Consider the following 23,755-nt stretch of genomic DNA (forward strand, 5'->3'; position numbering starts at 1 on the left):
CACAGTTGCAACAGAGATCTTTGAAAATCTTTGGGTAATGCTGGAGCTGAGATGGCTCTTTCTATTTGAATAAGTTGAGAAAGAGACTAGCTCCCTACCCCATAACCAGCCATTGGGTTTAGACCAGGTAGGGCTATAAATTTGGGTAAGACAACTCCCATTAACAGAGGGAAATCCCTGGCCTGGGACTTGGGTATGAGTTGTCACTAATCACCACTTTTGGCAGTTAGAAAAATAAGTACTTTCACCCTGAAAGGGGATCTCAGAGGCATGTCAATACAGCCCTCCATTGCATTGTCTGCATCTTCTTCCAAATGGAGTTCAGCCCATCTGGAAACTGCCTTTCAGGATTTGGGTTGGGTTTCTTCACAAGGAAACTTAACTATCAAGGTGGTGGGATGAGCTATAGTCCCTAGCCCTGTAGCTGGTCTCAAAGCCTTTACTGATTCTTTTCATCTCCTTCCTTTGCTGCCCATTCTAGATTCCTCCCATTCAGTTGTACCTCTGATGGCTATGGTGGCTAAACTGGTGGGACCACAGCCTTCTCGTCCCTGAATGTTCTGAAACGCTGGTCACGAGGGCCATCTCAGCCCGTGGCTGCTGCTTGAGTCCATGTGTTGTGATCACTAATTTGCTAAAGAATCCCCTACCCTGATTGTATCACCTCCCCAAGATCTAGATCCATTACCAATGACAGGATAGTGAATTCTTTTCTGCCTGTTGGTTTCTTGGCCTAAGAAGCCCATAGTGACTGGGCAGCCATGGTAGCTCAGAGTTTAATATGGTTCTCACTGTGTCCTTGGGTAGAAACAATCACCCCTTTCAGAACCAGCACCTTTAGACCTACATATCCTAAAGCTGCAGGGACAGAAAGTAGAAATTCCCTCAGGCCACTGGCAGTGATGCTACTCTGTCTCTAGGTTCTTGGGCATGTTTCTGGGGAATATATTATGTTGTTGACTCAGAGTATATACTGCATCCTGGAGGATGACATTTCATTCTGTTAGGGTGTCTGCTCTAAGCTGACTCCTCAGGTGCCATGTCAAAAGATTGTTCCAGAAGCCCAACAGCTTCTGGAAAGTGAGGAATATGATAAAAGTAGCAAATCCTGTGGCATGTGCATACTGCTGAACCTCCTCTATAACAATGTGGGTCCCCCAGCCTCATGTGATGTTATCTGCAGTCTTGTATTAGTGAATCAGACACTCTAGAAGGCAAATCCATATTCAGAATATATGCTAGTTTCAATCAAGATTGATAGTTACCCCTTCTAGGGTGGAAAGGGTCTAATTTAATCAGCTGTGACCAAGTGACTGGTCTCCTCACAGCATGGTACAGGGGCTTACCTTACATATCATTCAATTATCAGTCTCCCTTCAAGTCACACTATACCACTCCCCGCATAGTATTTTTATAGCATAATTTAAAAATCTTTCAGCAGTATGCTTGCATTTCTCCCCTCCAGGCCATTGTACTATTGTTGTTATACATTTAACTTGTATGGATATTACAAATTGCACAATACTTTGTTACTATTTTTGTGTAAGCATTCAATTTTGTTTTTAAGAGATTGAAGTATGGAAAAAAGTATGAAATATGGAGTGGGGGGGAAAGCTGTGGACTCACCTACCTTTGGACTTCCTGATCAGTGAGATCCATTCCTAATATTTAAGCCACGGTTTTGCAGGCTCTCTGTGACTTGCAGACAAATACCCCTTAACTGATGCCTACCTTTACCATACATAGCTCAGTTTCTCAGATTTATCTGATTTCTTTTTTCTGGAAGAGGAAAGATGACATTCTGAGAAGAGTGGTTGCTGTCAGAGCAGGTGGAATCCCAATGACAAACCACCCACTTCGTGATTTTTCAAGGGAGTGGCACTCTCTAAGCAGAGTTGTAGGCAGTCACAGAATCCTGCAGGCTTTGCCCCTTCATATTAGAGCCATTTCACAGACAATGGCTCTGCAGAAGTTGTGCTGAAAGGGAACTTGATGGCAATGTCCCCAGAAGGAGAGCTGCATGGATTCTTGAATGGAATACTAACTTCTGATGTCCGTGATCCACAGGAAGAAAAAAAAAGAAAAGACCTAGCCAAAGTTACTTGAAATAATATGTATTAATACAGTTCCATCATAAATAATACATACTGTTAATATGGCTTTAAATAATGTATAATGCTAGATTTGCATAATAAATAATACATAAATATGTAATCATCCCGTGAAGTCATGTGAAATTAGTAATCATGAAGGAAACTTAACCTATTAACATGCTATGAGGGGAAAGGCTTACAAGCGGCTCAGAGGGCATTAATCAGCGCTGCTGTGCAATATTTTAGCTCAGAGAAACACCAGCCTTGCACAAAGTATTTGATCTGTATTTTGCTTTGCAGGAAATAACTAGTAAGAGACTTTTCAGTGTACAGTCAATAGAGAGTTTCTGAGATCTATGAACATCACAATGTTTTTTAAATCTCCAGTTCATCACCGATTGAAGGTATTGAAGAGTCATCTCCTAAGAGAGAGGCCACGAAAACCATGGTCATTGACTCCATCAAACCCATTTTTCAGGGACTCAGTGGTATTATTTGATTGACGAGTAACGCAAGGACCCTGTGAGGAAGACGCTCTCATCTACATTTTGCAGCTCAGGAATGGGGGTGGGAGACATGAAGTGACAGATCCAAGGTTATACAGCCAGTCAGTGGCAGCGAGAGGTATAGAGCTCTCCTGAAACCAAAGCCTGTTTTCCTTTACCATGTGCTATCCTGCTCTCATTTTCAACCTTGCTTTTCTTCATGGATTAAGATGCAAACCTTCAAAGAATTGATTTTGTGACCTTGACAATGTGCTAGACATATCATGGTTTCCCACTATAATTCCACTGGGCATTTGTACCTTCATCTTACAGGATAAGAAACCAAGGCTCAGAAAATGAAATGACTTGCCAAAAGATCCAGAGTGTGAGGAAACTGAGTCATGAGACCCTAAACCATAGCACACTGCATCTCTGATGAAGGGTGATGAGTGGTGCCTCCTGCTTAAACACCAGCCCCTGGGGCCCTCTCTAGAGAGCAGACTCCTGTGTGGTCAGATTGGATAGCTTCCTTCTGGAATAGGGGTGGGGAGTGCTGTTTAGCGATTTGGGGGCTCAAAGAGCAAACTGTCTACTTCACACATTTTCAAAGCCTCAGCACTCTGAGTGGCCTTGGGTGCATCAGTAGCCAAGCCTGTTCATGGTACATCACAAACACTCAAAACCCTTGCATTTCTCATGAGATCTCTGCATGACTTCATTGGTTAAAAGGCCCCATTCCTCTGTTGATAGCATTCTTGGAAGTTGTGCTTTGAGATCTGTTCTTCTGGGAAAGATGTAACCTACTGAAGAGGTACTGTGAAGAGTTGAAACCATAAATGTGGAGCTTACCCAAGAGAGTAAATACAAACCACTTGCATCTTTCAGGCTGAATTATAGCTTATCATACACACATTAAACCTTTAAGCCTTTTTTTTCCTTAAGTAAGAATAAATCTAAGTTGACTATTCCAGCATATGTATTTGTTTTCCCTACAGTGTCTATAAACCACGTCCAAGGTGAGTATTTATAAGCCTGAGTGAAAACTAGACAAACAATTCTGAGAATAAGTGACAACTATAACAGTTCATGATAAGACAGTCACAACGAAGGAAACGCTATGCATTAAGTGATTTTTCTTACAAATCCTTTATACATATGTCAGACTGTGTGCTGGCAGAAGGAAAGAGAATAAATCAAAGAGAAAACCAATGTAGGAAAGGGGTTTTAGGCAAATGCTGTCTTATATGCATAAATCAAATAAATAGCGATTTTTAAAAAACCCAAAGGAACAACACAGATTTCTATGGAATTCTATATAGTGAAGTTATTTAACAATTGCACAACAACTTGTATTTATGGAGCAGTTTACAATTATTTGCTCATTAAATCTTAGGGCATTTCCAGCAAGTGGGTCCATACCATTAGTATGATTTTCTAGCCAAGGTCGCCAATGCAGGGAATTATAAAGGATCTTTCTTAAGTTTGGGCAGCCAGGTGCAGGGGGCCAAGGACTTCAGAACTCCTGTTCCCACAGTCTTGAGTTACAGTGGCAGGGTAGTGGTTCAGCTCCCTGTTAGCTCCCTTCTTGAGGTGGGGCAAGTCAGGGGACAGAGGTGTGGAGGTGGGCAATGAAGGCAAATGTTCCTGGCAGTGAATGAAGAAGTGTCACTGGTTGGCCAACACCAATGGAAGACAGACTCACGTGCCTATATGATGCACACACGTATCTGTGACAGAGCCTGGTCTGAGATGTTCACGACCATGCTGTGTAAAGCTAGAGCTCTCAACCCAGGCTGTTATACCTGAGGTGCTTTAAAAATAAACCAGTGCCCCAGGATCAATCACATGTGAATCTCCAAGATGGGGACTCAGACAAGGATATTTTCAAAGAGCAACCCGGGTTTTTCTAACATGTAGCCTGACTTGAGAACCACGGGTATGAAGATCCTAAAAGGTCTGTGATCCGTGGTTGGGCAGGTAGCTCACTACACAACGACATCTGACTGAGGGGCCAGTGAGGACTGAAAATCAGCCCACACACAGTGTGCCCTAATTTGGAGGAGGCATTTGTTTTCAAAATTGGGTTACCTTTTGTCTCATTTCTACAGAGGAGGCCCTGGGTCATTCCCCTATTGCTGGGTGTGCACTGCTGCATATCCAGCATACTGTTTTCAGCTTATTTTAAGTGCATTCATTAGAAATTATATTTAGCACCTACTGCGTACTGGGCACTTGATATAGACGGGGATACGAAACAATCACAGCTCCTGTCTTTACAGAAGGCATGGTCTGCAGCGGGAAGACAAGTGATTGAACAGTGAGTTACATGACACTACGGGCATGAGTGTAGGGAGCTGGGGAGGACACAGAAAGGGCACTCCACCCAGTCCTGGGGCTCAGGGGACCACACGTGGGGGGAGTGATATTCAAGGCTGAACTGTAGCACTTGAAGAAATCCAAAATGAAGAGAGACCAAGGATCGCTGAGGAAATGGCAGTGGTTCAGGTTGTTTCCCCACAGCCTGGACTGTGGGAAGGCTGGACGGGGGCTGGGGAGCATGGTTGGTTCTCCCAGTCTTCTGAGGCTGTGGCTGGTCACTTACAAGCCTAATCACCGTACTCCACTATTCAGGCCCGCCTTCCTCCTTCCACATTTCCCTTCTCTCTCCCTTCCTCCCCTCTTCTTGTCAGATACAGTCCTTTATTACCACAGAAAATACCTAAACCACTTGTATCCTACTTCCTAGAGTCTCAAACTCCAAGTTCTGGAAAGAAACAAGAAGCTTAGAAGCAGGCAAAGGAACCAACAAGCATGGGGACACAGATGCCACCGCTTCACTCGGTGCCACCTGGCACAGCCTCCCAGTTGGCACAGATTGTTCCCTGCTCACCACTCTCTTTACTTGGTATGCCTGGTCCTGAAATCACAGTCAACAGTGCCATGTCAGTCCTTGAGCTGGTGGGGGTGGGGGAGGAAGGGAGTGGGTGATGTAAATGGAATAAGTGTGGTCACGAGCTTACCACATTATTGAAGCGGAGTGATTGGGTACACGAGGACATATTACACAGCCCCTCTCTTTCTGTTGATGTTTGAAATTTTCCATTATAAAGGGAGAAAAACAAAAACAAACTCGAGATCCTCTGCCGCTTCTTGTCTTCTTTCATTTTGCTTCTCATTGCCTCTAGTGATGCTCTGTTTTTTTAAAACCCTGGTTTGATTTGATTTGGATTCTATTTTTTACTTCAAAATATATGCCTTTATTTTATTCACAGGGCTATTTTAATGAGCCAGATTTCATAACATGTTAAAAATCATGATTCAGTTGATCAAAATTCACTTTACCACCCCCCAAAGTTTAGGAGTGTGTTATATAATATACCCATCCATTCCCTTCCTATCTGTCCCCTCGTAATTCTGGTAGATGGCCCTGTTCCCCCTCTCGCTGTGGCTATGGCAACTTTGAGCCTTCAGAGATTCATCAGGCCAACACCCTGACTATTCCACCCTGAGAATATTTTTTGCAGTGGGATTGGGGAGAAAATGGATGTTCAGCTTTTGATCAATTTCAACCCCTGCACCTCCAAGCCAATCTCATCCCATTTCCACTCATTAACCTGTAGCAACTCCAGAGCAACTAAGTCTCTACCTTCCAAGGCATGAGAACTTACACTTGTAAACTGAAATGAGACTTTCCACAGGTCTCCGAGCCTGGGGCCATTTGCTTGGTTTTATAGCACCCTAAAGTCACAGTATGTGTGTTTACCATGAAACATGGCCTCTTGTGGATAGCCAGGGTACCTCATACTTAGATCATCCATATGTGTGTTCCACACTCTTCTTTATACCTGCTCCTTCCCATGATGAGCTCTGAGCACAAGGGTGGGGCAGGCTTTTCGAAACTCCCAATACCTGGTGTTTCATTTGATCCATGGTAGGTAATCCATAATTGTTAAAGAAATGAATGGCCTAATCATACTGAAATTTAAGCTTATTTGATTCAGAAGGAATTTATTTGTTCACACTGTATTTGGAAATAAAGAATAAGTACATCCCATATTCAAATATTCCAGCACATAAAAATGCTATAACCATCTTTAGATGGCCTTGCTTCCCATACATGGAAGCTATGACTTGGCTTCTCTGTCTGACAATGCAGCCATTCTGCCCCAACTTCACCTCCTCCAAATCAGTCACTTGACTGTAAAAGAGAGAAAGAAAATTCAGCCTTCCTCTTTGTGCTGTCATCAAGACTGATCAAGCAGCTTACTGATCAAAGATGTCTTGATTTCACCCAGTCTCTATAGCTTCAGATGGCTACCATGAAAGTCATCATGGCTCTCATCTATTCCCAAAGGCCCATTCCTTGGCTGTGATCTCCAAAGGGCAAAAATGCTGCCTTCGTGAGAGTACTGAACAGCCTTCTCTCCAAGACAATGGGGATTGAGTTTATGCCACCCTTCCTTTGTGGGTTCTGTCTTCAGGATACCACGAAGTGGGCGACGATGTGCAGCTCCTTAAAGAGAACCAGCCCTAAGTCGCTCCTTCAAGGAGACAGAAGGGAGAATCAGGCGGCTCTGCCCTGCTCTGCTACTGAGGATTACTAGATTACACAGGCATCCAGCCATAAACTTGCTTCCACCAGCATAAATCACACAAACATGACAGAACTGAACATGTGCTGGAGCCAAATGTGCAGCTTGCGATTCTTCTGTCATCTCCTCAGCCAGACCTTAAAACGGTAATTTCAGAGCTCGGCCCTCATTCCAAACCGAACATCGTATGACTGGACGCGAAAGGGGTGAGGTGCCCCCGCACCCCGCGGTGGGAGCCCTCCCCTTCCCACGTGACCTCCTCGACGCTTCCGGCGCCTTCTGACCCCTGCGTGCGCGGGCGGTGGAGCGGGCTGCGCAAGCACTGGCCTTGCTTGGCTCTCTTCGTGGACCCCAGTTTTGAGCTCCTTTTGCTGCTGGGGAAACTGAGGCTCGGAGAAGGTAAGACACATCCTTCGCAGCGTTGCTTGAGGGTCCGAGGAGCTCCGTGATAAAAAGACCCTTAGCGTAGATGGCGCCGCGGGCGGGCGGTGCGCCACAAAGGTGAGTCGTGCATCCTCCTGGTCGCTCTTGCTGAGGTGCTGCTTCTATGGCTTTCCTAGCCTTGTCTCTTTGCTCTGACTCTGTCATTGTCCTGGCTGCCCCTCAAGGCCAGAGCCCGCGTCTCCTCGCTGTCTCATGGCACCTTCTCTCATTAGGCACTCAATAAATGTTGTTGACAGACTGGCTGACTGCCTGACTAAAAATGGCATCTCTCCACCAAGGGCAAGTGTCCTTCACTGCCTGTATTTATTGCTTCATGTCAAATGGTGTCATCAGCATGGTATAATTTTCCTGAAATGCACATCAGGATTAATAAGGGAGGTACAGAATTCCAAACTGTTCGGAGGTGTTGGTCACAATTCGTACGGTATCATCAACGGCAGGACTGTAATGTCTTACAGGTGTAGGAAGCTTTGGAGTTAGACATGCCAATTGAACGCCGGTTTTCTAACTGAAGGTCCCCAGTATTTGTATGCCTGTCAGAGAATTTTCAACTGTTAGAGGTTCCTTCCTCCTACCTGAACTTTGGGAGGCAAAAATCAAGCGTAAGAAGCACATTTATAGTGTGTAACAAATGGTAAGAGCAAACGAACAAAACCATTCTCTGCTTTCCATTTGAAGGTCTCCCTTCTTTTCAGCAAATTGTTGGCAGGCCTTGGAATCAAAGTGAAGGCCTCCGTCCAGAGCTGCAGTCATCACTATTCCTGTCTGTATGGCTTGCGAGAGGATGGGAGGCAACATTTAAGTTCTACTGAGTCCTTAGACAGGTGTGTGTGGGGTTTTTTGTTTTTATTTTTATTTATTTTAGTAAAACATTAAATAAACACACATAAACACACATCCATAAGAACATGGTAAATCCTGTTTTAGGAGGTTTATGAAATGCTTCCGAATTGTAAAACTGTCCACCCATTTGTCACTTCCTCCTTGCCTGCCATTCTTTTATTTTTTTATTTTTATTTTTATTTATTTATTTTTTTTACAGGCCAGAGAGGTTTAATTTATTGAAGGAACTGAAAAATTGAGGGATAAATGGATTGTGGAGTATAAGAGAGGTTTACCTTTCGGATGAGCATTATGCATACAAGTTGACTTCCTGTTTATAAATTTCTATTTTTGTTGACAGACATGTTCCCATTAATTGCCTGCCATTCTTTAAGATCTCTATCATGACTGCCTTCACAATCGTTCCCCTAGTGCTGTCAGATGGGTTATCATTGCCTTGCACTTTTGTTCTTTTGTTAATTTTGGATAAAGTCCTGGAGTGTAGCAATATTATTGAACTCATTTCTGCTTAGGTCTCAAGTTTCGATAGCTCCTCTATTACCAAGTGGCAGTGCACCCTATAGGCACAATAAATAAATAATACAACACTGAAGCTATAACAAATCACAAAATACATTATTAAAAAATTAAGAAATAAATATCCCCCTCTTACTTAAATAGAGATTGATTTTATAATGTGGAATGCTGAGGAGAGCTGCTCTGAGATATATTAAAGCCTGGGGACAAGGAGAATACACTATAATGGGCATTTTGCTCCCTCAGCCAGCAGAAAAAAAAAATTCTTCCAGTGAATAGATGTATTTGTGAAATGGAAGCTGATACTGTCTGTTTGTTCGCAAGCCAGGTATGATGCACTGCCCCCTTCGTCATTTGAGGGTGGAAGGACCTGCAGGACACATCTGTCTCTCCTAAGCTCAAATTGTTAGTCTGGATGAAGGTGATGAAGACAGATGCTTTCCTAGAACTGAAGTTGTGGAAGCACTGTTTCTTCTCTTCGACTTTAAATCACAATGCTGGCTTCCAAAAAGATGTTCTCAAACTAGGATTCTGCCAAGCTTCCTCCAAGGTGTCTTATTTAACAAGGAGAGGGTATGGCATAGATCTCTCCACAAGGTGTACAGTTCAAGAAAAATTAAATAGGATCCCTTCTCCAGAGGCACAGAAACTTTCTGTGTACAGGACAAATGCCATTGGGTCGCTCCACCCTCAGGAAGGGACTCTTGTGTCGCTTACTTGGCAACAGTGGCAACAGTGAGTCAGGAGAAACCACTGCTTTTGTCCTGAAGAAGTTTCCGTGACCTCCACTCTTACTCCATCCTGAAACAGGGTGGCTTTTTCCTTTCCCAGTAAACCTTCCTTACTTCACTGCTCCCATGAATTCTCCCAATACTGCTGTATAAGGAGGAAAAGCAGTTCCTAGCAACTCCCCTACCTTTTTCCCACTCCAAAATTATGTAGGAACTTTACACTGAGGACACGTGGAGAAAAGCCCTTCATTTCCTTATTTCATTGTTCCCTGTAAAGGTTGCTGGAGGGGACTCAAACATCCTCCCAAACCTGGGAGTTTAAATCCATGCACAAAGAAGTTTACACCTATTAAATAGTTTTTCACAGACCATTGGAAATGGTTGCTTCAACAAGCTGCCCTGTTTGGGGATAAGACTGAAAAAGCGAGCCTTTCTTGTTCCAAAGGCTCTTTTGGCACCAATTGCCAAGAGCTTGACTTCTATGTGTGGGTTTTTTGTTTTGTTTTGTTTGTTTGTTTGTTTTACATCTGTGTCTTTTTCTTTCTCACACAAGTCCATAAGGCATGGACATATAGGCAAGGATCATGGTCCTGATACAGCATTTGCTTTTCTTATTCTTCATGGAGACCACACTCTTTCATACCTGACTGGTAAATGAAATAGAACAAAGTGGAAAATGCAGGAGGATTTCCATGTGCCAAGCCTGCTGGGGAGTATATTGCTTCCATGCATGTTCTGCTGGCCAAAACTAGATACGTGATCTTACCTATATTCAAGTGGGGCTGGCAGATGTCCTCCCCAGTTGGGCATCAGCATGTTGATGGTGAAGACTACAACAGGAAGTCAGAAGGTTGGTGAGAAACATGCCAGCTGGCAGCCCTGAGATCAATTCAGACTCAACGTGGAAAACAAACTTCTCTCCATCCCATGGAATGTCTGAAATTCTTACAGAAATCTTGGGGAATTCTCAGGGATTTAAATTCTCAAGATAACTTCTGCCTTTGGACTCGCACTTCCATATCTACTTGTCTGTATTTTGCAGTGGTAAGTGTAAAGGCAAAAGGCAGCCCCGTTTTCATTTTGAATGACCCCATATGCATGTACACACACACACACACACACACACACACACACTCCACTCATGTAAAGTACATGTAAATGAGGTATCCTGCTAAAACTTTCTAGGTCTTAGGGATTTATGGAGTGCATTGTAATTTGCATAGCCAGCGATTTCCCATCTATGTGAGTTCTGCCTTAAAGAGAATTTCTCATGTTCTGTGTCATTCTTAGAAACACCCAACTTCCAGATGGCTCACTGGTTGACCGGTCTTTTTCTTTCCTTTCATTTGCTTTACTCCTCTTCTTTCCCAACCCAGGAGTAAATTTCAGAATTCCTCTACTTGCATTATAGAGAGCACATTGGTTGCTTGGGCCCCTACCTCCAACCTCTAGCAGTTGGTCAGGGTTTCCCTGAGAGGCATTGGGTATGACTGCTGGGAAGCAGGGATCTTCCGAGACACATCAGAAGCTGTCAGCCACTGCAAGTAAGGATGTAAATCTCTGTTACATGAAGCCACTGTGATTCCAGGTGTTATCAATTATAGCAGCTGGCATTGCCTTCAGTAACACAAGGCAGGAGCAAACCGGAATATTCTATTAAAGAGGTCAGAGTGGGCCAATGTCTTCTATGCACTGATAAGAAACTGGTTTTATTCTAAGTGCGATGAGAGGTCATTGGATTTAAGCATGAGAGAAAAGGAACCCAGGTTTTGTTTCTTGCTACTGTTTATAGATGTCCTGGAAGGAAGGAAACAAGTAGAAGCAGAGAGGTGCATCAGGAGGCTATTGTCATCTTACATTGCCTTGGCTGATAAAGAAACAAGGATGTCATGGCTAAAATTTTCCATGTCAGCTTGGCTGGCCACAGTGCCTAGATGTGTACTCAAACATCAAGTCTCTATGTTTATGCGAGGGTGTTTTGGATGAGATGAACATTTAAATCAGTGGACTTTGAGTAAAGCACATTGCCCTCCATAATGTGGGTAGGTCTCATCCTATCAGCTGAAAGTCTGACATCTCCTGAGCCAGAGTGAATTCTGCAGCAGACAGCCTTTGGACTCAAGCTGCAATGTGGGCTCTCTCTGCTGGGCCTCTAGCCTGCCAGCCCACCCTGCAGATTTTGGACTCGCTAGCCTCCATGATTGTGTGAGCCAATTCCTTAAAATAAAACTCTCTCTCTCTCTCTCTCTCTACACACACACACACACACACACACCCCATATTGGTTCTGTTTCTTGGGACTCAGGATTAATATGGGGAGTGTAAGCCCACCCTGATATCAAGGGGTAGTGGTAGCCATGACAGCACATTCTGCTGTTTTCAAGTACTGTCCTGTGTTCCATGCACTCTGCTTGATGTTTTATACACATCATCTCCTCCAGTCACCCGACAAATACCAATTTTTATACCCATTTTGTAAATGAGGAAATCAAGGTTCAGAGAGCTTAATGAATCACCCATGGTCATCTACCTGCTAAGTGGCAGAACTGCCTGGTCAGAAGCCCTTTTTTTTTTTTTTTTTTTTTAAATGATTGAATGAGAAAAGAAAAATATATAGCAGCAGGAACCCCAAAAAAATCAGGTCTAGGGCTCTAAATCCAAAATTCCATTTTGCTGATGGCTAAAGCAAATTCATTAAATCCAGTACATTTTCCTTATGTATTAAAATAACATTTGCAATCTGCAAGGGGCCCTTCTTTCTGCTAACGCATGGCAATTATATTTTTACACTGCAACTGCAAATCTGGTTTTTAGTTTTCCCGTTTTGTTTTCATAAGCATACTTTTACAGCCAATTGTGAACGGATTAACAACTTTGGGTGAAATCCATCAGTCTGCTCTGGTGTACCTCCATGGCTGGGAGAGTCTGTTGACAAGGATGGAGCACCGAGGAGCTGGCACTATCTCCAGCAGGCCAAATGGAGCATCAAGTCCCCTAACAAACATTCACTGGACCTCTGCTGTGTTCCAGATACTGTGCCTTGCATTCTGGACTCAGCCTCCTTAGCAGCAAGGAGTCTTTCTTAATTTTCTGGGTTTCCAGAACATAAAGAAATCCCCATCAGGAAATAAATGCATCTAAACAGCAAAATATTTAGTCTCAGAAACAGAGCCAATTTGATGTGTCCAAAATTGTTCTATCTTTGTATCCATTGATCCATATCTCTTAACAGTCTCTAAGCAATTATATCTCAATGGCAGTACTTTGAAATAATCAACAAAATGGTAATATCTAAAACCCATTCTCTATTGAGCCTCTTTTCTGTAACCTATAGCTATCAAGCAAGTCACTCAAGAGCTGCAGTCATTTGAAAGGTGAGGATTGCTAATCCCCAGGATTTAACCCTCTGTCCCATCCACACAGCTGCACTCCAGCTTCTGGGGGACGAGAATGCAGAAAAACCATTCACACTTTGTTTTGCCCTGAGTGGGAGGGATGTACAGAGAAAGCCAGAGTGTATCAACGTAGCAGGTATATGTTCTTGTAGCTTAAATGATTTCAAAAGGCAGAAGATACTCAAAGAAGGGTGACGCAAAGACTTACAGTACAAAATTAGAATCTCCTTGCGCCTGTTACTACCGCTCCACCTCCCCATCCCCTCATCCCCCCACTCCCCCCCAATCTCTGTGCTCAGGCCACTCACTGTCATCACATACAAGATGGCAGGAAAGCGATAAGAACAAAACCTGCTCCGGAGGCAGAAGGCAGATCTAACTCCAGCTGCAGAAGCTGAGGGAGGGTGGAAGGTGCACACAGACTCCCAGAGCCAGGTGAACAGAGTGGATGGCAGAAGGCAGCCAGAAAGGACTGAACTTCTGAGTGATCTGAAAGGGAGAAACATAACTTTACTTTTTGTCCATAAAATCCCTCACCCTGTAACCACAGCTAGAGTTTGTGGGAGGAAGCATTCTCAGACAATGGCATTTTGGAGGAGGCATTTTGCCCAAGGCATCAGCAGAATATATTTGTTTTCTGAAGGCAACACATGGAGAACTGTACCTCCAGCTTTTCTGAATTGCCCAGAATCATGCTGTCACCAACAGGAATGCAAAAAGCTAGACTGAGAAATGCAAACGTTGAAGTCTGAGCTGTTTGTGAGGGAAGGTCCTTGTTTTAAGAAGACTGAATTCCTGGAATTACAGACAGGAAGACCTGATACCCGATTGGGATACCTGCGATAGGACATGCACTTCTGTATAAGAGAGTGGCCCTCCGGGTGGGCCAGCACAGATTAACCTCCGAGATAGGCATCCTGGGGCAGCATGCACGTGGGAGCATGGGGAGCCGTGCTTCATCTGTGCATGGGGCCTCTGTGGGAAAGAGGACACACAGCCAGCAGAGAGAGACAGATACTCTTGTGTGGATCTCGTGGGGTGAGCAGTTCACTGGGCTCATAGTAGAAGGGAAGAAACATCTGAAACAAAATACAAAAGCACAAGAATAAGAAACAGGATGGCTCACTCACCAATGGCTAGTAAAGAGGAACAGTAGGAGAGTAATAATGGCCACTGTGGAGTACTTTTCACATTCATTGTTTCATTCATACTTCTCACATACCTGTGAAAGCAACATGATTACTAACATTTTACAAATAACTCTTAAGGCAGGGAAGCCGAGTGACTTCCTAAAGGTGGTCTATTGGCCAGTCATGAGCTAGAATTCAAACCCAGGTTTACTCTGGACTGCCTATTATCTCAGCCCCCTATAAAAACAGTTGTACACAATAAATCATATCCACCGCATTTAAGAAATCCTTTCTGAATTTGATGACCTCTTCCGCTTACCACCTTCAATCCCTCTTCCCATTTGCGCTGAAACTTCTTGAGTTCTCATGTTTTAATGGCATTCCCTCACTTCCCACGGAACCCACCCTCCACCTGTTGGGATCGCTCTTCTGCCCCCTTATTCCACCAAAACTGCTCTTGCCAAGGTCAGTAAGGCCCATGCTTCATTCAAGCGGTTGAATGCTTGCTGGCACTTCTTTTGAGTATTGGCAGCCTTAAACACCAGAACAGTTCTCACTTTTGGCTTCTGTGAGTTAGCTGCCTCCCCCGCTTCCCTCTGTCAGTGTCATAGCCCCTACTCTTCCCCTTTCTCAGTCTTTCTTCCTCATGTATGGAAGCCCAGCAGAGCTTCTTGTAGTCCTGAAATGTTTTTTTAGCCCCAGAGCTTCAGTTGCTGTCTGCCCTCTGCTGATTTCTAGAAGAGTACCTCTGGTTTTTCATTTTGCTTCTGTTTCAGTATTTTCTGTCCAGCCACAGCTGCTTTGGTGATAGCACCTGTTTCTACTCTCAGGACCTCCCCTTATTCTTAGTATATATGGTTTGATGGGGCTGAATTAGGACCTTCATTCTATTCTCCTTGCTTCACGAATGCTTCAGTATGGATACACGGCGACCAGGCTCAGGACTTTTGTTCTCACTGTTGAGGAAAGAGAAGCTTACCTTTGTTATGGGCCCTGAACCTGAAAAGATGTAGGTTGGAGGTATGACCACCATTTTGCCACCATGAGGAGGGAGCAACTTTGAGAATGAGGCCAAAAGACAAGCAGAATAGAGAAACTGGGGAGAAAAATGGATCCTATTGCCTCATTTGAATCTCTGTACTCAGCCATTACTCTAGGCTTATACACTTCAACCTGGTAGCCATTAGCTACCTATAGCTGCTAAACGCTTTCTATATTTTAGTATATTTTATATTTATGTACAGTATAAATATAAACATACATTTTGGATATATAGGACTGATAAATTATATTAACAAAATTAATTTAGCCTGGTTTGGGGAACAGGAGGGTTCATTTGTTTTGTTTGGTTTTTACTTATGTAGTATGGCCACAAGAAAATTTAAAATTACGTGTGTGGCTCACATTATATTTCTATTGGACTATTTGATGCTCTAGATGCATGACCAAAAATTTACTTTTTTATTGTTTTTGTTTACACCTACAACCATAAACACAAACAACTGTTTGCAGTCATATAATTTCCTTTACAACCACCAAATGTATCTTCATATAGCTCCTTCTCCTGGGTATTAGTCCCAAATATAGCAAAATATCCAGTGGGACAGACTTTTGTTTTAAAACTAGTAAGGTGTCCTTTAAATGTTTCTACCAATTTTCCATCTCTTCCAGTACAGACATTAATCTATCTTTGGAAATAACTTTCTTCATTTTAAGAAAATTGGAAAGGACAATTTCCTGAACCAATGGTAAAGCAAATATGTATGTGTCATTTTTGAAGAAGATTGTTCACCTGTTAACCAGATGTAAATGTCTCAAGTTGACATGCTGCACATTTTGTTTAGAAAGGCAAATTAATATATTTTTAGTAGGATTGTGCACTTGAAAAGATTTTTTTTTTCTAAATGTGATTTTTAAAAACTAATGTGTCAGCACATTATTCTTTGTTCTTGGGTATATGTATATGCATATGCTCACATACACACACACACACACACACACACACACACACACGCATGCACGGGCTCCATCTTAAAATTACTTATTGGAGATCAGGAGCAGAACCAGAAGATGACAGAATAGATGGAGAAGCATATCTTTACCTTAAACTAAGGGGCAGAGAACCAAAAGGAACCAGATAGGAAATGCCATCTGGAGTGAAAACCCACTTGTGATATTATTTCAGGTAGTATAATCTAGATTTGGGGAAACTGAGAGGCAAATTTTGTGATTGCCCTGTCTGAGCACTTAGGACCAGACGACACACTGTTGTCTAAGAGTTGACTTTTCCCCTGAAGAAAATAGCTGTAAGCCTGAGAGAGAGAAGTATTTCTCTTCTCTTGAAGCCCAGGAGCAAATCTGTCCTCTTGAGTAGGAGGGACATGATACAGAACTGCCATTGTGGTCTGACCACTGTAAATGTTACAGCAGACCGAGGAGTCTAAGAAAAGGGTCAGAGCCGGAAGATAACCACTTATTAAAGCACAAGATCTAGAAGTAGAAGTTAGTTAATATCTTAGTTTTCCTCTTTTGTGTTCTAACTACCTTTTAGTATCCCCAAGCTGTCTGTAGAATTTTGTTAAATACTGCTGTCTGGTCTGTGTGTGCTCTGTATGGTTAAGAGAACTATATGTGTCCATCCTGGGATCAAACAATAGAATGCAGAAACCTGATGTAGTGCAGGGAATTCAAATATAAGTTGCAAGAGCTGATTTACCTCCTGGGTCTCCTATAGTGGTAGAGGAAAGATGGCTGGGGGAGGTGACAACTAACCTCCAGGAGGAATTGGTGTGACATGTGAGCATGACTGAGGAAATCCCAGAAGGTACTTGACAGGGAGAACCTAGTAGAAAAAATTAAACTCCAGTGACCTGTGCAGGGAGACCTCAGACTTTTTTAGCTGGGTATTAAGTGACAAAATGAGTAGAAAAGATAATAACACTCACCAAATGCTCCATGTGCTTCTCCATACTTCCTAGCATCCATATCATTAACCGGGGCCATGTGGCTAGTATTGCTGAGTGAGCTATGGGGAGAAGTGAAGAGGCCAGGCAAAATTTTCCAGGATCTTTTCCTCCTAGGTGGCAGCCAAAGGTGACATATTCCAGTTAGTAAAGCTACAAGATTAAAGAGCTGCCGTCAGTGTGGGTCCCTGTGTGCAGAGAAGAACCTGCCACCAGTCTCTTTGAAGCATATAATGTAGCTGAGATACAAAGTTTGTGTTCATTAAACCATGGGATTTTTGTTTGTTTACACTGCATCATAACCTAGTCTATTCTTATGGGCACACCATGTAATATGGTTGGCATGGTGCAAAGTACAAAGTAATACTTCATAAATATTAGCTATTATGCAAGCCTATGTCCTGCTTACCTTCAGACCCATTCCTTGACTTCACTATGTTCTGAGTTCTATCACAAGAGGACAAAAGGCTGCAGGCTATGTTTCAGGGCTCCTATGCCTTCTGGTTTCTGGCTGGGCTCAGGTAACAGGCACTGAATGAAGTAGAAAAGCAGAATAGTATGAGAAATCTGGATTTTTCTCCCCCGTTTTCTGCTTTGGATGGCATCTGTAGCAGAAAGTGCATCTTTAAATTATTAAAAGAAAATAACAAGCAATCTAAAATTCTATACCCAACAGAAGTCTCCTTGAAAAAATGAAGACCAAATAAAGGCATATTCAGGAACACCAAAACAGACAGAATTATTCATCACCAAATCCATGCTAAACAGATACTCAGGGGAGTCTTCAGAATCTCAGATGGAATCATAGAAACACAGGAAGGAATAAAGAACAACAGAAGAGAAAAGAATATAGATAAATCTAGATGACCATGGAATGAACAATAATTTTAAAATAATGGTGTGATTAAAAATCCGTGTACAACTAAAGTTTTGTAAAATCTGGCTTGTTGGAATTTTCTGGTTTGTTGGGAAAATACCAATTTTAAAGTGACTTTAATAAGTCAAGGATGCATACTGAAAAGGTAACCATTGAAAGAATAATATAATATATATTGTTAACAAGATATTTAAGCAATAGAATAAAAATTATTTGATTAATCCAAACTGTGGCAAGAAAGAGAAATATTAAAACCAAAAGAGAGTTGGGGAAAAAAATACTAAGATGATAAATTTAAACCCAATATATCATTAAGTTAAATGTAAATGGACTACATATTCTAATTAGAAAATATTATCACACTTGATTTTTTAAAAACTTCAATTATATGCTATATATCTAAGATACATCATAAATATAAAGACACGTTGAAAGGAAAAGGATGCAAAAAAGACCATAAATACAATAACTAAAAAGGAAAAGGAGGGCTAGAATAACTAACATCTGACAAAAATGGATTTTAAGGCAAGAAGTCACTATAACAGGCTGGAAGCCTTCTAACTAGTCTTTGACTACAGCTGTACTCTCTCTGTTCAAATCTTCAGCTACAAAGTGATTCTTCCAGAATATTAGTCTGGTTTTATCTTATCCCTATTCAAATCCCCTTAATGACTTCTCATTGTATCTAAAAATAGCCTTGGTTCTGTCATCTTTCCCTTGTCTTCCTCTCCATCTTGACCTCTTGCAACTTATCACTTCCCTTGGGCTTCAGCCAGAGCCAAAGTCTTTCAGCTCCTGAAACAGACCAGACTCTCTTTAAAGACATCCTCTTTCTTCTGGGCTTCATACCTAGCACTCCTTCATCCACCCTAGACCTCAGCTCTTTAGTCTAACTTCCACTTATCATTAAGGTTTTGGTATGATGTCCATTACCAAACCAATCTTCCTGTCCCCTAGCAAGCACAAGACAAACAGAGTCTTAGAAGGCACTCCCTGTTAGGGCTTGTCCTCTCTCCTTACATTTTGGAACTTTGTAACCAACATGCAAAGAAATCTATGCTGGTGGAATAAAGGATAAGAGACCACATGGAGCCAAGACAAGGTATCTGAGAACTTCATAGACCAGTCTGCCAAAAATGAGACACATTAGGTCATCCTAGACCATCCAGCTCCAGCCAAGCTGACCCTCAGCAAAAAAGCCACTTCAGATATTCCAGTTATCCTAGCCAACCCATAAAATTGTGAGCTAAATTAAATAAATGTTACAGACTAACAAGTTTTATGTAGTTGGTTTCATAGCAAAAGATAATTGATACAACAGTCAATCTTTATGTGAAATCTTAGAGTAAATACCTTGAAATACTCATCATATTTATTGTACTTTAAAACATCTTCTTTTGGAACAAGCATACGAAAATAAACTGAAATTGGTATATGTTGGCCACCTGTTACATTTCTTGATGAAAGATTTTATATAATGTAAAATGTTTGAATGTTCTAGGAGGTATTAACTTGCCATCCTCTTGGATACTTGCAACTCTCCTGGTTCTGGCTTCTACGTCTCTTATTCCGTGGATGAGTCCCGGATCTCTCTGGGCCTCAGGCTCCTTTCGTAAGGGGGATAACAACACACACTTTACAGAGCTGTTCCACATATGTCAGTTAGCCTTGTAAATGCGAATGCCCTGCACACAGGTAAGCTATGATAACAGATCAGCAGCCCTAAATTCCTCAGACGGTTTTCTGTTTCCAGTGTAAATGAAATCTGTGTGAAGCACAGGGACAACGTGGCATCGTCCCCAGTGGACTCCTGGTAGCCCCATGCCTTCTTGTCTTTCTAAAGAGACTTATTTAGATGGATTTGAGCTCATTCAACATTAGAGACTTGCTTTGTAGTGGTTCAAGTGTAGCTAGAAAACCTACGCCATCCATCAACTTAGCCTGTAACAGGTAACTTGCTTCTTTTGATCAACACATGAGCAAACAAACAACATTTAGAATAGAGAACTCTACAACCAGTGTTTAAACCAATATAACCACGTTGGTTTCCTCTAATAGACTAGAATGGAGTGGGTTTTTAAGGAGAGACCTAAGTGACCGCAGGAATTCTTTGTAATCCTTTGATGGTGCCAGAGGTGGAAAAGACAACTATTTTTCCAGATATCTCTTTTCCCTTTTTAAAGATGACAGTGACAATACATGCAGCACTCAGGCTGAGAAAATGGATCTAGGGCTGCCAGCTTTTCAACACTGCGTCTGTATATATGTCTTCTGTTTTGGGAGTAGCAGGGTCAGCTCCTATTTCAAGGACCTTTCCATGCTGACAGTACTTTGCTACCTGAACTACAAGGTATCTTTGCCCTAAGTGAGTGGGTCTGTTCATTTGTCTATTGGTGTAATTTCCCAGCAATCAGCAAGTTGCCACTCCCTCTCTAATGATGACTGAGTTTTTTTATTTGCCAGGCAGCCAGGCAGTATTTATCAATTTCTCCTGCTGCTTGATTTTAAGTGATTGCTGATCTATAATTCCTCTTTAGTTTATCACTCAGTTCTACTTTATAAGATGACTATTTATGAGGCAATATGAATGTTGGCTGGCCTTGAACAGTTATAGCAGTTCATTTCAAGTGTCCCATTGTTATAAATACATTTTGCTCTCCATTCACCTCATCACAAAGTGGAAATAAAGAGAATAATTAATTTTTCTCTATAGCTTTTCAGTTATGTGAGCTTGTCTCATCTGGGCTTTCACCTCCCTGTCAGCCTACAAGTAAACTCTCAACTAGTAAGACACCCAAGAAATAGGTGATTTCTTTCTGAGATTCCAAACATTAGGGTGAAAAGCATTTGATGGGTTTGACTCTAAAGTGGAAGAAATGTCTACTGGGTATGTATTCAAATACAAGAATTAAATTTCAGCACTGCAAAAACAAACACTTCTGAGACTTTTCAAATACTCTTTGTTTTTTTTCTCCCAAATATAATTTGCATTTGCTAAGTTTCTTTTGTGTTTTTTTTTTTTTAACATCTTGACATTTGAATCTCACGAGAGTCTATTAGGTGTTCCTTAATAAATTATTCTAAATCTCATTAATTTCTTATCTGCAAGGTGCTTCTTTTAACGAAAGAGCATTGAATTGTAAATCCTTTTCAAAGTATTTATTAGGAGATATTGCTTTGTGACCTTTATGGCCATTATTTTGGCAGAACTGTTATGAAAATAAACTTAGTTCCTAGAGTGTTTAAACAGAAAGAATATACTCAGGCTAACTTTCCATCTAAAATCATCCAAAATATGCTCTAAGGATAGAGAAGAGCCATTTTGTTTAGAAAGTCAATCTTTTTAATTCTGCTCTTTTTTTTTTTTTTTCCTGGGTAGACTAAACAAATAAGTCACCACAGGCACTGTACGTTTTTTTCTATTCCTTTCTCTTGGGATGAAATATGAAATAATCTACAAAGTAATTTGATCCAGCAATTAAAAACAAGGACATGAATTACACTAACAACTGTCACAAGGAAAGAATTAATTCCCTCATAACACTGCTTGATGTTACAGACCCTGGGTGATTACGAACAGATTGTAATTGGAAAAGAGCCAGACCAATTCAGGTATTTCCAAAACGCAGGGGTAAGCCTCAACTCGCAAACAGAGAACATTTTTTACTACCCACAGGAGTATCTTTTTGCAGTTGGCACTCAGATGTTTATCTAGTGATTATTCAATGCACCCAGCGATGCAACCATCCAAGGTACTACACGTGGCCATGCCACCGAACCTTGCTTCTGAGAGTTAGCACATCATTAATGGAAAGCAGACCTTCTGGAGGTTTTGTTTCTAGAAATGATGTCCCCCTGAGTATGGATTATTGGCTGCTTGTGTTTAGCAGCATAGTATGTCATTCTAAATAATGGACATTAGCTAGCTGGTGTGTCATTGGGCAAAGCAGGTAGAGGACAGTGATGCTTGCTGCTTAGTGGGAGAAATTTTATTTTCCCAATGATGTACAGATTTTAAGGCCCCTTTCAAATACTTCATCATTTCAGTCTGAGGCAAAGCTCTTTATTGAAGAAAACTGTTGTACCCTGATATAATTGAAAGAACTTAATATGGAAAGTCAGAGGATCTGGGTTTTTTTTCTTCCTGCTTATAAAAGTACATCATAGAAAAAGAAAATGTACAAAAAAGTACATAGTATAAAAGTACATAATATAGAAGTATGTAATAATTTTTTAAAGCATGGTAAAAGACAAAAAAATTCTTAATAATTAATCTACCCAGGGATAAACCCTATTAACATCTTGGAATGTGTGGGGTTTTTTTTTTTTCCTAGTCTTTTTTGCATTTTTTGAGGTTAGGATCATTCTTTTTATATGGTTTATACCCTGTTTTGTTTTATTCTGTTTGCTTAAAATTTGTGGTGTATTTTGCCATGTCATTGAAAATCCTGACATATAATTGATAACAACTGCATAATACTCTATCTTTTGGATGTTCTAGAATTTATTTCAACAGTCTCCTGATGTTGTCTTCATTTTAAACTACATATTTGTACATAAATCTTTGTCTACATTTTTGACAGTTCCTTTGGATGATTTTCTAAATGGGGAGCATCTGGGGCAAAGCATGTGAGCATTTTTTGCAAGTTTCTTTCTCTTTTTAAAGAGAATTTTATTCTTCTTTCTGATTGCAATATGGACTCATTGCAGAAACAAAGAAAAACCATGACACTTTAAAAAAATTACCACTGTTTCCCTACCAAGTCCATTCGTCCATCCTTCCTTCCATCCTTCCTTCCTTCCTTCCTTCCTCCTCTTTCCATGGAAAAGCGATGGAATTGTATTATTAAAAACAGTTTCATAATTTGCTTTTCTTGTCTAGCAATATACTGTGGACACAAAGAACATAGTCTTTTTAAGGATGTTGATACATGTAAAACTGATGTCCAGAAAGGCCCCTCAGTGCCACTCTCATCTGTGGGACAGAAGTGACCATTCATTCTATCAGCGCCATCACCAAATATGGCCTCCGCCGCAATCATTGCTACTGAATGGTAACTTATTCTAGCTTTCTATAATGTCTTTTTCACTTTGGTCTCTTGAGTTCCCTCTTTTGCCGTTTGTTATCACTTCACCCATTTACTCATGAAGTCTTAGGTATATATCAATTTGTATGAGCTTTTGGTATGATAAGTAGTTTTGACCTTTTTCATTATTGTGGCAAATGCTTTTCCTTGTTTCTTGTTTGTCTCTTAATTTTATTTATTTTTTTAACTGGACTCTTAAAATTGATTCAAATTTATTTTCTTTGCATGTAGTACTTTTCTCTTGTTTTCAAATGCAGACAATCCCTCCACATACAGGAACAGGTAAATATTGAACTTTTGTTTACTCTTCACAGTTTTTATTTTAATATACTTGTGATTTATTATGGAATACAGCAGAAGATTAGGATCTACATTGAATTGTGTTTCCAAATACTCAACCCTTCCTGTTATATCACTAGGGTATTTTTGGTTTTTTTTTGTTTTTGTTTCGTTTTTGCGTGTATAAAGTTCTTCTGTGTAGAAGAGTGTCTGTGCCTTTCCTTCTAGACTGTATGGTTCATGCATGCAGGCCAATTTATTGTAGTCACCTCATGCCTTCTCTGGGCCCCTCTCTTTTCAGCCTAATGTAGTTTACGGAA

This window comes from Mustela lutreola, chromosome 5, assembly GCF_030435805.1.
Source record: "Mustela lutreola isolate mMusLut2 chromosome 5, mMusLut2.pri, whole genome shotgun sequence".
Classification (NCBI taxonomy): Eukaryota; Metazoa; Chordata; class Mammalia; order Carnivora; family Mustelidae; genus Mustela; species Mustela lutreola.